The sequence below is a fragment of the Ceratotherium simum genome, chromosome 5 (assembly GCF_057802395.1).
Source record: "Ceratotherium simum simum isolate JZ-2026a chromosome 5, ASM5780239v1, whole genome shotgun sequence".
Lineage (NCBI taxonomy): Eukaryota > Metazoa > Chordata > Mammalia > Perissodactyla > Rhinocerotidae > Ceratotherium > Ceratotherium simum.
Window position 1 is genome coordinate 77,143,684 of NC_141904.1, and position 13,296 is coordinate 77,156,979.

Here is a 13,296-nt window from a genome sequence, read left to right on the forward strand (position 1 = left end):
AGATTAGCTGTCCATAGATGTGTGAGTTTATTTCTGGGCTTTCAATTCTATTCCCTTGATCTGTGTGTCTGTTTTTGTGCCAGTACCATGCTGTTTTGGTTACTATAGCTTTGTAGTATATTTTGATATCAGGGAGTGTGATACCTCCAGCTTTGTTCTTTTTTCTCAGGATTCCTTTAGCTATTTGGGGTCTTTTGTTGTTCCATATGAATTTTAGGATTCTTTGTTCTATTTCTGTGAAAAATGTTGTTGGAACTTTGATAGGGATTGCATTGAATCTATAGATGGCTTTAGGAAGTATGGACATCTTAACTATGTTAATTCTTCCAATCCAAGAGCACGGAATATCTTTCCATTTCTTTGTGTCTTCTTCAATTTCTTTCAGAAATGTTTTATAGTTTTCAGTGTACAGATCTTTCACCTCTTTGGTTAAATTTATTCCTAGGTATTTTACTCTTTTTGTTGCAATTGTAAATGGGATGGTATTCTTAATTTCTCTTTCTGCTACTTCGTTGTTAGTGTACAGAAATGCAACTGATTTTTGTATGTTGATTTTGTATCCTGCAACTTTACCATATTCATTTATTACTTCTAAAAGTTTTCTGGTGGATTCTTTAGGGTTTTCTATATATAAAATCATGTCATCTGCAAATAGTGACAGTTTCAGTGAAGAACTTTCTAAGATAGTTAAACAAAGATGGACTGAACCAGGTAAGTATTCTGCTGCTGGATACATTTCAGCAGAGATTAGCCGACCTGTTTGCAGAAATGGCAAAGTGGGGATTCAGACATCAGATGGATGATTAGACCATGTGCCTGTTAAGGTCTCTTTGAACCACATGAAGCTATGCTTCTATGATTAGAAAACATTCTGTTGTGGAAGCTTACAAATCACAAGCAAATATATTTGATAGGAGACTCCTGGAAAAAGGTAGTGCCTTCAGTAATTGAGGGCTTGGAGGTTCTCTGCTGGGTCCTGAGAGTCAGTCTGATGAGGTTTCCAGGGCCTGCCTCCACCTCTGTCTGCGTGCCAATATCCATCGCATTTCACAGGTTTTGCACTTTCTATTCACTGAATGCTTCCTTTGAGAATAAAGTCCAGATCCTCTGCTGCAGTGATTTCCTTTGGGTGTGAACGCTTGGAAGGCACAGGGTAATTAAAGCCCACACGAGCAAGAGCAAGCAAGCGTGTGTGACTGAATGATGTGTACTCCCCTCTGATTGGGGTCTGATTTGAATAAGAATGCCAAGCCAGCAGAGCCAAGAGAAAGCAAAGGCAAAAGGAAGCCTTTCTAAATTCTAAAAAAAAAATATCAGACCAGGGCTAGGCTGGCATCTTCAGCCACACTCCTCCACCTTCCTCCCCCAACACAAGCATGCCCTCAAACTGAGGACTTCGGTATGCAGTTCCTGGGATTCAACAGAGAGACTCTGCAGAAAAAAATCTGACCTCTTGGCCTAACTACCCGGTTGTTTCACACACAACACGCTTTATAGATTGTCGGAGGAGACAGCTGCCCAAGTGGCATGCTCTCCAGGGAGCTTGGAAAGCCCCTCAAATACTTCTTTTTGACCGAAATCCCTTTAACAGCTAACAGTATCTTTATAAAGCAACTGCCCCCAGAGAAAGGAAACACCATAATTAAAATTCAGGCTGAGGTGGAAATGACCAACTTGATCCTAGATCAGAGAATTTTACATTAGGAATATTACTGCTACTTCTGCTTTTACTAATAGGACATGCCAGGCACTTGTAGGCTTCACTTGTATTGACCCTTTCTCACCACTATCTATGAGGTAGGGCTTTCATTATTCCCATTTTACAAATGAGAAGCTTCAGATTTGGGGAAGGTAAGGGCTTGACCCAGTTCACACACCTGGAAATTCAAAACCTGACTGTCCGACTCTGAACCTACAATTTTAAACCAAAAAAGAAATTTACAGATCATTCAGACTCGTCCCTTCTTTTTAAAGAATGAGAAATTGAGATGCAGAAAGTAGAAGTCATATGTCTACCACTATGCAGCCATTAAGTGGCAGAGCTAGAACCCAAGTCCAAGGATTTCTAGAGAGCCCAAATTCCAGGCTCCTTCTAAGAAGCAGGTGAAATGGGGTGAAGGGGAGAGAAGTGGAGGATTCTGGTGCTTGAAGTTTAGTAGGACAGAAAGGGTGCCTCTAGAACAGTGAGCACATACTTTATCTCCTTTACCATTTTGCCTTGGTGGCCGTGCTGTGTCCCTGGAGCCTTTACTACCTGCCCAGCACCCTTCTAAGAGGAAGCAACATGTGGGTTTTGGAGGTTTGTTTGTTCTTTTTTTTGCAGGGAAGGACTCACCCTGAGCTAACATCTGTTGCCAATCTTCCTCTTTTTTTTTTCTTCTCCCTAAAGCCCCAGTACATGGTTGCATATCCTAGTTGTAAGTTCTTCTTAAGTCCTTCTAGTTCTTCTGTGTAAGCCGCTACCACAGCATGGCAACTGACAGATGGGTGGTGTGGCTCTGCGACCAGGAAGCAAACCCAGGCCACCAAAGCAGTAATTGCACCAAACTTGAACCACTAGGCCATCAGGGCTGGCTCAAGCAACATGCGTTTTGATACCAACAAAGGCATGGGATAGAATCCCAACCATGCCACATTAGCCAAGCAGCCTTAGATAAGCACTTATCTCACTTGACTACAGGAGAAGCAGATGTTGGGAGAGGAGTGGCCAGTTGCCTGAGGTCACACAGCCAGGGACTAGTGGAACAGAAGTTCAAATCTAGGTTTTCTATTACAAGCGATCTGTAAAACAGAATGGAATAATTAACCTTGGTTACAGTTGTTTTGATTTGTCGTTGTTGTTGTTTGCTTGTTTTTAATCTGAGGAGAAGGGAAAGAAAAAGTAAAACAGGTTGCTGGCCTTCTAGGTGCTGAATCCTGGCTGTGTCCCTGCTAAATATCAGCCCCATGGCCCGTTAGCACTCAGCTCTCCCCAGGTGCCCAGTGCCACTCTCCCCACCAGGCCAGCTCTCAGTAAGGAGCAGCCTCTTTGTCTTCCCGTGGGAAAGGGTGCTCTGGTGACCTGGAACAGACAAAAGGGTCACTTGAAGAATGGAGCAATTAGCTGCCAGGGATGAACTCCTGTCATCAGTGACCTGGTAAGTGAAGGCCAAAGTGCCCTGCCCCCATCCGGATACTGTAGCCATCAAGAGGGGAGGCTGGGCGGGGAGGAGGCCTTTACCACCTGGGAGGTGATAATTCTCGCAGCTGCTGTTACCCAAGATGCCAGGTCCACCGCCTCTGCTGCAAGAAGCAACCCCTGTGTTCCCATGTCCTGCTGGCATTTGCAGGGATAGGATTTGCTGTAAGTAACCAGCTGGCTTACAGGGATGAGCACATCTCAGGGCCTGGAGCCGCTCTAGGCCCCAGTGCCTCACGACTCCATGCCAGGGTTCCATGTGATGGATTGTAATCATTAATTAGACACCCGGGCAATGTTTATGGCCCATGACTTCAATCATTGTTAAGTTTTTTGTTTTTTAATAAATCAAACCCTTCTGAAACCATCTGCCATAAGAGGAGGAAGAACTAAGTGAGGGTTACCTCACTAAGTGAATGGCAGAGTTCTGGCTCTGAAATCTTACAGACCTGGCTTTAAATCAGTTTGTGTTGCCCCTGGGCCACTTTTCAACCTCTCTAAGCCTTATATGTAAAATGGAAATAATAAAATTTCTTACTTTTATTAGAATTGCTTTGAGACTACACAATAAATTTTAGCTATTATCATACTGTATTGTAATTCTCCATTCTCATGTCTGTATCCCCCACTAATGAGTGAGTTATGTGAGAACAGAGACCATGACTTGTATGCTCACTTCTTGACTTAGGCTGAGTTGCCCCAGAAGCAGTCCCCTAGACAAGGATTTGAGAGCACGTAGTTCATTTGGAGGTGATTCCAGGCAGCCACAGGTAAGGGAGTAGAAACATAAGACAAGAATGCCCGAGGGAGGGAGCCAATAATGAGGGAATGCATAATCTAGCCAGTTATGCTGTGGGCAGCTGAGGCTCCATCCCATTAGCAACCTCTGGGACATCACGCCTCTGAGGTGTCCCCTCTGGGAGGGTGAGGAAGCTGGGGTGCTTATCCCCCAACTCCCGTCCACCACTGGGTGAGGGCTGCTCCCAGGGGCATTAACTTCCTAGCAGTTCCACCTGCCCTGGGTACCTGGTGGAAAGCCCTAGGGCAGAGAGTTGTGGATCTTGCATAGGACACCATCAGGTGTACTGCAACAGGGAGTGCCCACAGGAAAATGGGCAGGGCACTGGCAGTGTCTACTATTCCTCTATTACCTGGCCTTTAGCACCATGCATGACACATGGTTGGTGCCCAATAAATATTGAATGAATGAATGGGAGAAATAGACACAGATATTGATAACTATAATACAAGATAGTAACTGATCAGAATCATAAAATAGGCAATTAAATTAGCAAAGGAGGTTAAAAGGAGATAAAATTTACTTTTATCTAGGAGGTATTATAAAGGTTTTAAAGAAGAGGTAGCAATTGAGTGGGGGTATTTAAGGATATTTACGGGTTTAATTGTATCCCCAAGAAATTCATACAGTGAAGTCCTAACGCCCAGTACATCAGAACACCACTGTATTTGGTGGTAGGGTCTTTAAAGAGGTGATTAAGTTAAAACGAGGCCATAGGGATGGGCTCTAATCTATTATGACTGGTGTCTTTAGAAGAAGAGGAAATTTGGACACGGACATGTACAGTAGGAGGACCATGTGAAGACACAGGGAGAAGACAGCCATCTACAAGCCAAGGAGAGAAGCCCGGAACAGGTTATTCCCTCATGGTCCTCAGAAGAAATCAATCCTGCTGACACTTTGATCTCAGACTTCTAGTTTCCACAACTGTGAGAAAATATATTTCTGTCATTTACGCCACCCAGTCTGTGGTACTTTGTCACAGTAGCCCTAGCAAACTAATACAGGAGCAGTAGCCTCAGAGCTTCTGCAAGGCTGTCTCTCTACCACCTAGCATACTGCTTAGCACATTGTAGACGTTTAAAAAATTTTTGTTCTGTGATGAATTTGGCCAAGTGGCAAGTGGAAGAAGGGCATTCCAACAGAAAGAAGTGCATGAATAATGACATGGAGACTAGATAGTGTGGCAACTAGAATCAGCAAGTTCAGTTTGGCTGAAGCATAGTGCTAGTGGTGTATAGTGTGGCATAGTGTTGGCATGGTAGATTGTGGTCAGAATGAATTAATACCATGTTAAGGAGTTCACACCTTATTAAATGGTATTGAGTGATGACCTCCTACAACAATAACTGCTTCCTGTATCCCTGTTTTGATTCCAGGCTTGACCAATGGTACACTAGAAAGTATGCGCAAGCAAAGGCTTGAGAAGCACTTGTGCACTGGGGCTTGCCCTCTCTTAACACTCTTAGGAACCCTGAGATCACTTGTGAAGAAGCCAAGGCTAGTCTACTGGAGGATGAGAGACAGGTGCACTTCAGACAAGCCATTCCAGATAAGGCTCCTAAACCAAGCAACCTACCCACCTCCAGGCATATGAATGAGGCCGTTCTAGACATTCCAGCTCAGTAGAGCCAACCCAGATCAGAAAAACGGTCTAAACAACCCACAGAATTGTGAGAAATAATAAATGTTTATTGTTTTAGTCCACTAAGTTTTGGAATGGCTTGCAGTGAAAGCTAATTGATACAACTGGGAAGTCATTGAAGGTTTTTGGAGGCGGGAAAGGGACATAACTGAGACTTTAAGATAAATCTGGAAATAAGGTACAGGATTTAGAAAGCAATTGCTCTAGCTGTTCCCAAATGGGAACAGGTAAATCAATCTTTTGCTCTCCCCTTCTCTGAATTTCTCTAGCACTGAGACTGAGATGGGCCACACACTGGAACCCTTGATTATACATGAATTTGCCATCTAAAGCTACTGTTCAAAGCTACTATGAGATCTGCTCTTTTGGATCTAAATTTCTCAAGCCAGAGATGGATTCTAAGTTAATTGGGCAATCGAACCATTATCAAATGCCAAAACAAGAGGGATTGAAACAAAATAATCTAAAATTCATGGCAGCTGAACTACAGGGGAAAACAGTTCAGAGCTGGAGTTCAGGTCAGAATAAAGAAATAGTTCTCACAACCATAGGAGACAGAGCTCACATCTGAGTTGATTGTGGCTGGTTGCTTATAACTTCTTGGCCCTGACTCTTTCACCCTTGGAGACAGCCGGAGTCACTCAGCGTAACTGGAATGTAATGGAGATTTGTGGAATTAATTTTGACTTCAAAGTTATGACAAAAGGCTAGGTGAGAAAGGACTAATACTAGCCATGATACTCTTCTCCCCAACTATTCTAAGAATTGGATGCATTATGTCATGCAAACAAATTCAACATCAAGACAGGGTTCCATGACAGTACTCTTTGCTTTTGAAGACTGCCATGATTACAAATCCACCACAGTAACCTTCACAGCACCTTCATGTGGGAGCTCTAGGCTGTGTGTTTCTGGTATCTCACAAATAACCCAACCAAGGTCACAGGAACCATGTTACTTCCCAGAGGGTCAGAGCAAGCCAGCGACAGAACCTAAATTAGAAACCACATCTCCAAACGTCCTGCCTGTGGCTTTATCTACAAGGCCAGCTCTGCCCTCACTTAGCTGGTCATAATTTCTCCAAAGATGCAGATAGGGATAACTTGTGAAACCAGAAAAACTGCTCACTTTGTTTTCCACTAAATTCCAGTGTACCCTTCAGCCTGGCAAACCACATGAGACTCAGCTGAGGTACAGAGCAGAGAGAGAGGGAAAAATTTAGGTCTGCCTCTGCTAAATTCCCTTCACCTTAAAAAAAAATCATAATCCACTGTAATTATAATAAAGGACCCAGAAATGATTCTCTTCCCACCCTCAGACCCCCCTCCACACACTCATTTTCCTAACTTCAAAGGGAGCTGATCCTCTGATTACTGTAAGCAGTATCTCTGACGTAAGTGTTGAGAGCGTGAGTCTTTATGTCTCTATGGAACCAATTATCTGCAGGTCTGGAAAATTAAGAAGTTGAATTATGTTTCCGTGGATGCACGATCAGATGCTAGATATTAGTGCAGAGTTGAGAGCTATAATAATCCTCTCCGGATAAATCCTCATCAAAACACAGGACCTCAACAATCTGCTCTCTCCACTTGCTCAGGATGTAGGCCTTCAGGTTCGGGTGGGTATCATGTAAAAGGCCTAGATTTAGAGATCATTTTGCAAATGTTCTCTCACCAAGTTTCACAGGTGTCTCACACAGACTGTTAAGGGCACTTTTTCTTTAAGTGGGGACTATCTGGTGCCTGAACTCTGCAAGCTGCTCGTGTATAGATAACTGATTTCATGTTCAGTTTTGAATATGTTGATGGATAATAATACAGGCTCAGGAGAAAGGAAATAACAATAGCCCTAAGTTTTATTAACAATGATAATATTAGATTATTGCTAATAATGTTATAAATAATAATAGCAGATAATATTTATTGAGCTCTTAATAGGTGCCTTTGTCCAAATATCAGCTGCATCACTTGCTGTTGGTTTGACCTGGAAAAGTTACTGTACTCGTTTCCAGGGCTGCTGTAACAAAGTGCCAAAAATTGGGTGGCTTAAACAGAAATTTAGTGCCTGGCAGTTGTGGAGGCTAGAAGTCTGACATCAAGTTGTCTGCGGGCTATCACTCCTCTGCCAGCTCCACGGGAGAATCCTTTCTGGCCTCTTCTCGCTTCTACTGTTTGCTGGCAGTCTTTGGCATTCTGTGGCTTGTAGCTGCATCACTCCAGTCACATGGCTGTTTTCTTTCTGTGCATTTCTGTCTCTATGTCCAAAATTCCCCTTTTTATAAGGACACCAGTCATACTGGATGAGAGCCCACCCTAATGACCTCATTTTAACTTGATTAACTCTATAAAGACCCTATTTCCAAATAAGGTGACATTTTGAGATACTAATAGTTAGGACCTCAACATATCTTTGGAGGAGAGGGACACATTTCAACCCATAACAATTACCTAACCTCTCTCCCAACATCATTCCACTTTATAGAATGAGGATACAAGGACTACTGACATCACAGGGCTGCTGAGAGGATGAAATGAAATAACGTATGTAAAGTGTTTAGCATAATGCCAGGCACATAGCTCGAAAGCAGTAAAAAATGCTAGCTATTATTATCACGAAAGTGGGATACAGATCCTTAAAGCTCCGTTTGTTTTGCTTTGCTTCACGGAGGAGAAGCCCATGCCTGTAATGTTTTCCTCCAACTCTACAGGACATAATGATTTTTCTTAACAGTATGAGTTGATTTTTACATCTTGCATTTTACCAAGGCACTATGTGTTTGAAAAAAAAAAAAATCCACTTTTTATTTGAATACTGCCATCTCTTCATACTATGATAAAATCACTTTGAATAAATACCTTACTCCCAGCAAGTAAGTAAACCTTAAAGGTTAAAAACCGGATCAATTTTAAAAAGGTTAGTAAATGCTCCTTCTAGATTATCTCTAAAATAAAAGAAATAAAGGCTCTAAAATAAAATATTAAGGACTTTCATCCCCCCAACCAGGCTGATATAGGTAAAATATATTGCAATATTAGGAGACAGCCTCATACACTGAAAAGAATATGACTTTCAGATTCAAATATATCTGAGTTTGACTCGTAAATCTACTGCTTATGGCTCTGTGACAAGTGGGAAGTTATTGAACATTTTTCATTCTCAGTTACATCATCCATGAAATGAGGATAATAATGCTCCCTCAAAAGTGAGACAGCCTAACCATCAATGGATGAATGGATAAACAACATGTGGTGCATACATACAATGGAATATTATTGAGCCTTAAAAAGGAAGGAAATTCTGACACATGTGACAACATGGATGAACCCTGAAGACATCATGTTAAGTGAAATAAGCCAGTCACAAAAAAGACAAACACTGTATGATTCCACTTATATGAGGTGCCTAGAGTAGTCAAAGTCATAGAGACAGAAAGGAGAATGGTGGTTGCCAGAGGCTGGGGGGAGGGGAGAATGGTGGTGCCAGTGACTGGAGGGAGGGGAAAATGGGGAGTTATTGTTTAATGGGTACAGAGTTTCAGTTTTGCAAGGTGAAAAGAGTTCTGGAGATGAATGGTGGTAATGGTTACAGAACAATGTGAATGTACTTAATGTCAACTGAACTGCACACAAAAAATGGTTAAGGAGGTAAATTTTATGTTATGTATATTTTAGTACAATTTTAAAAATAAATTTTTTAAAGTTAAAAAAAAGTGAGATGGCTTAATTAAAGCCCCTAATTAGTGTTTGGCATACAGCAAGTAGCAATTAGACACATCCCATCTTTTAATATTCTCCTTTCTCCCCACCACCAATAGTTGCAAAAAGAATTGGAGAGTGCACATCGCAAAGGATTCAATGGAAAAGATTGCAGATAATCCACCAACCTTTGATTTTGAAATGAAGCTAATTAAGTAGGTGAATGACATTGCATCAGGAGATAAGAAAACTAGTCCATATGCTGCTATTATCTAGTTCTGTAATTGTGAGCAAGACACTTAGCTTCTCTGGACCTTTTTTTCTCATCTGTCAAATAAGGGGGTTGAACCAGATGATCCACATTACATCCCAGTTCTTAGAGGCTTTTATTACATAAATAAAGCTAAGACATGGTATTTAACAATGAAAGGTCATAGCTTAGCATGCCAATATGTCCTCTTCATGCTAAAAACAAGAAAAGGGAAGTAAATATCTTCTTTCATGCTAGAATGATAAATTTCCCAAAGGGAGGAAAATAGATTAAAAGACAGGCTGAAATGAGCAATTAATAACAAAATGTCATACTGTTCAAATGACACTGTATTTAACAGAATGTCAGTTTTGCAAGATGAAAAAGTTCTAGAGATCTATTGCACAACAACATACATATAGTTAACACTACTGTCCTCTGCACTTAAAAATGGTCAAGATGGTAAATTTTTTGTTGTATGCTTTTTACTACAATAATTTAAAAAAAGAATATGAGCACATTATTTTCTTTCTTTAACCTCACTTCTCAAAAACAATACCAATGGAGGCCAGCCCATAGTCATTAAGCTTGTGCGCTCCCCTTCAGCAGCCCAGGACTTGCGGGTTCAGATCTCAAGCGCGGACCTATACACTGCTCTTCAAGCCCTGCTGTGGCAGCAACCCACATAGAAAATTGAGGAAGAGTGGTACAGATTTTAGCTCAGGGATAATCTTCCTAAATAAATAAACAAATAAAAACAGTACCAATGGTTTTCAAAATTTTTTTAGAACAGTAAATCCATTCTTCAAAGGAAGTTTTATGGGAAAAAGACTGTTTAAAAATGGAGTTAAAATGGGGTACTAGATGGGCAGCTTCTAAACCCTCCAGTCTGAGTCTCTGCCCTTTGTTCCCTGGGCCTGCCCTGGAGCTCTCTGAAGACTCCTAATGCTCCAGTAGGTGAGTTTGAAAATCAGTACTATGTACTCTACAAGAAATGTAAATGCCCTCTTAGTGTATTCAATTGGGAATTAATAATGGTAGAGCTTTACTAGTCTAAGCCTTACAATCCATCTAACCATGTTTTGTAAGTAATGTTTAAGTGGACCTTAGAGGACGTATTTCCACCTGTTTTCATGAAGAAAGTTTATGGATAGAAAAGAGGGTGAAAGAAAGCCTCAGTGCCTTATGCCTTCACCAACCCCAGAGTTTAGCATATGCTCAATAAAGATATGCATAGGGCGGGCCCCGTGGCTTAGCGGTTGGGTGCGCACGCTCTGCTGCTGGCGGCCCGGGTTCGGATCCCGGGAGCACACCGACGCAGCGCTTCTCCTGCCATGCTGAGGCCGCGTCCCACGTACAGCAACTAGAAGGATGTGCATCTATGCCATACAACTATCTACTGGGGCTTCAGGGGAAAAAATAAATAAATAAAATAAATAAATAAATAAAGATATGTATAGATGATTGTGTTCTTGAAGGGACCCAAGCTCTTGGAAAGGTATAGCGGGAAAAGTAGTATTTCATTCATTTATTTAAATGCATTTCCTTATCATCAACTATATTCCAGGCAATTGTTAAGCACTGGGGATAAAAATGTGAGTCAGATAACAGTCTCTATACAAGGAGCTCACTGGTATGAGAGAGATGTTTCAACAGGTCATTGTAAGGAACTGCAGAAAATGCAAGGATAATTATGCACAGAATATTACCGCAGCACCAAACCAGCTGAGAGGATGCCAAGGAAACTTTCTTGAAGAAAGAAAGAAGAGCTAGCAGGCCAATGATGGGGGAAAGTCCTGTCAGACAAGCCAAAAGCATGGGCACATGTGAGAAACAGCTTGGTGTGTTGGGAAGCACAGAACATGGAAAGGGAGGAATGGGAGAGATGAAGCTAAAGAGCGGGGTCATGGAGAGTTTCGTGCATGAGTAGGGCCTGACTGCATTTTCCTTCCCTGGCTTTGCCTGTCCCCTTTTGTCCCATCCTAGGGAACCTCCAAATGACACTTCCATGGAACTTAGAATTCTATAATCAGTAGTTTACTGGTAATCCATGGCGAAAGAGGAAAAAAGAGGGCTAAGAGGAAGAAGCAAGGGACATTTCACCTCCTCAGTGGAAGCCACCACAAAAAAATCACAACACGACTTTTACCCATAAAGGAAAACAATGAGGTTTCTTATTGAGGAAAAATGTGAGTCTTTGCTAGCCTTCTGAGAGGCAGAAACGTTTGAGCGACTGGAAGGTGCTGTGCTGAAACAGCCCGGCAAGAACACCTACTCCACCAACTCCACAGGATGGAGCTCCGGTACAGCCGCTGGGTGTCCTGGGTTGATTTACCCGGCCTCAGGCAGGCCTGATGCCCAAGCCTCAGCCCAGCACCTTCAGGTACTCTCAGCTCAAGACTTTCCCTTCTTGGGACGCTCCACTTCCCAGCTCTATTTAATGAAAATGTTCACTTCTGATCCCATTTTCTTACCAAAAAAACTCAAGCGTCATTTCTCTGTTGGCCAGCATGAATATCCGGGTAATTCTCCTACTGGGCGGGCTCTTTAAAGTTTGAGTCAAAATGCTGACTATAAGGGAGGGACTTCTTGGTATCACCTTTCCTTTCCTATATGAACAGCCACTAGATAAACATCAAACAAGCACAGAAAATGAAAATGCTGACCCAGGGCAGACTTGAATTAAAATCTGATAGTAAAGGCCTCAGAATTCTCACTACGGTTTCTAAGAATATATTTAAAGTTTTCAAATCTTTTCCCAAATTTTAAGTTTTAAAATCTTTCAGGTGATAAAAATCAAAGCAGTGCCTTGTTCCATGTGCTCCACACTACACACATTGTTCTCATGTCAAGGCACACCTCAGGAACCCAACAGTCCCACAGGCTAGATGCAGACCGTGGGTTCCCAGGAGAAGAAAGATTTCAGAAACAATGAAAATTAAAGGCAAATATCCTTTTGGAGTTCCCAAATCAATATTCTAGAATCTGAATTATATCAGCAACCAGGGAGAATCAAGTATTCTTCTTCATTGCCCCAAGTACTAACAATTTCTTTGTGGGATCTGATTACCAATTTCCATTTATTAAAGAAGGAAAAACAACATGTTGAAGTCTTACATTCTCCTATTTTTTCTCCCTTTTTCATTGTCTTGAATAGCAAAGCACTATATTATTGAGGATAAGATTTTGCATATGCTCTCAGGTAAATCTAAAACATTTTTGTGACTAAATTTAGGTTTTTGTATAACTGATACTTGGGAGAAAAGGCTTAAGTAATTTTGGTTCCAGTACTCAAGAAAAGTGTTTGCACATGAATTTTCAGTAAAACTACAACAAATCTGTTTGATAAAAATGGAGAGACATGGTCCAAGTTTGAAAATAAAAGTTCTAAGTCTTACATTGAAAAAAAAAAAGACAACAGATCTATAATTCTATGAATTGGTACAACTCATTTTTTAACAAAGACTTTTTATTTTTTAGAGCAGCTTTAGGTTCACAGCAAAACTGAGCAGGAAGTACAGAGTTTATACGTAGTCCTTGTCCCTCCACATGCATAGCCTTCCCAACTAGCACGATCCCCACCAGAGTGCTACATTTGTTATAATCGATGAACCTACATTGCTACATCATTATCACCCAAAATTTACATTAGATTTCACTCTTGGTGTTATACATTCTATGGGTTTTGACAAATGTATGCATCATTATAGTATCATACAGAATAGTTTC